The sequence below is a fragment of the Arachis ipaensis genome, chromosome B8 (assembly GCF_059453495.1).
Source record: "Arachis ipaensis isolate K30076 ecotype BB chromosome B8, ASM5945349v1, whole genome shotgun sequence".
Lineage (NCBI taxonomy): Eukaryota > Viridiplantae > Streptophyta > Magnoliopsida > Fabales > Fabaceae > Arachis > Arachis ipaensis.
Window position 1 is genome coordinate 105,681,517 of NC_142443.1, and position 1,768 is coordinate 105,683,284.

The 1,768-nt window shown below is 43.9% G+C and overlaps 1 non-coding gene across 1 annotated transcript; it reads right to left on the reverse strand.

The window, feature by feature from the left end:
- Positions 1 to 317: 317 nt before the first annotated feature.
- Positions 318 to 424, reverse strand: LOC148549125 (small nucleolar RNA R71). The gene has a single exon (XR_015898245.1). It is a non-coding gene; the product is annotated as a small nucleolar RNA R71 (small nucleolar RNA).
- Positions 425 to 1,768: the final 1,344 nt, after the last annotated feature.

The following is a 1,768-nucleotide window of genomic DNA, read 5'->3' on the forward strand; positions in this document are numbered from 1 at the left end:
GCATCCAAAGGCCAACCATACATGCCAACAACTTTGAACTAAAGCCACAGCTCATCACCCTTGTTCAGAACAATTGTTCATTCGGAGGAAGTGTCCAAGAAGACCCCAATCAACATCTAACCACCTTCCTGAGGATATACGATACTGTGAAGTCTAATGGTGTTCACCCTGACACCTATAGACTACTTCTGTTTCCCTTCTCACTCAAGGACAAAGCATCTAAATGGCTGGAATCCTTTTCAAAGGAGAGTTTAGCAACCTAGAAAGACGTGGTGAACAAATTCTTGGCAAGATTCTATCTTCCTCAACGAATCAATAGGTTGAGAGCTGAGGTATAAACCTTCAGGCAGCAAGATGGTGAGACTCTATATGAAATATGGGAGAGGTTTAAGGACCTGACAAGAAGATGCCCGCCAGATATGTTCAATGAATGGGTGCAGTTGCACATTTTCTATGAAGGCCTTTCGTATGAATCAAAGAAGGCAGTAGACCACTCATCCGGGGGATCTCTGAACAAGAAGAAGACCATTGAAGAAGCCATAGATGTCATTGAGACTGTAGCAGAGAATGACTACTTCTATGCTTTTGAAAGAGGCAACACTAGAAGAGTGATGGAGCTGAACAATGTGGATGCACTGCTAGCTCAAAACAAGCTTATTACCAAGCAGTTGGCTGACCTTACCAAAAAGATGGAGAGGAATCAAGTGGCAGCAATCACCACCTCAGCAGCAGCTCAAGAAGGAGTGAATGATGAAGCAGAGGGTGATCAGGAACAAGCCAACTACATTGGAAATTCACCTAGGCAGCACCATGACCCATACTCCAAAACATATAATCCCGGTTGGAGGAACCACCCAAACTTTGGGTGGGGAAACCAACAGGATCAAGGCCAAGATCAGAGACGCCACAACCCCAACAACAATGCAGCTCACCAACACTCCACACAGAGGTCATATCAACACCCACCTAACAACACCTCTCAACATCCATACCAAAGTCAAAATGGCCCTTCTCATCCTTCCAATCTCAACTCTTCATATTCGGAAGAAAGACTATCAAGGATTGAGACTCTACTTGAGGGCATATGTAAGGAAATCCAAGATAACAAGGTGTTCAAGGAGGAGGTGCGAGCCAATATCAAGAACCAGGGAGACACCATCAAGAGGCTGGAGTTTCAATTGGGATACCTTTCTGAGAAGATCCCCAAACCTACTGATAGCTTTCCAAGTGACACAGAAAAAAATCCGAGAGGTGAAGCAAAGAAGGTCAGATGGGAAGATTGCAAGATGGTTACTATAAGTGATAAGGAGACTGAGGAAGAGCCGAACAAACCATTAGAACAACGTGAAGATACATCAGCAGAAAAGCAGGAAGAGAATCATCAAGAAACCACAATCACACAGAAGGAGCTGCTGAGACTCTATGCACCCTTTCCCCAAATACTCAATGGTGGTGTAGAGAAGAGAATATACTCAAGGTTTCTTGACATGTTTGCATCTCTCCATGTAAATATACAATTCATCAAGGCCCTCCAACAAATGCCCTCATAAATTAAGTATATGAAGGAGCTGCTAACCAGGAAAAGCTCACTCAAGGGAGGACAAACAATAGTGATGAATAAGGAGTGCAGTGCTCTCATTCAAACAGAGTTGCCTACAAAAAGGAAAGACCCAGGGTGTTTTCACATCCCCTGTGCCATAGGAAAAACACTGATTGATAAGGGACTTTGTGACCTGGGAGCAAGCATCAACTTAATGCCTCTATCTCT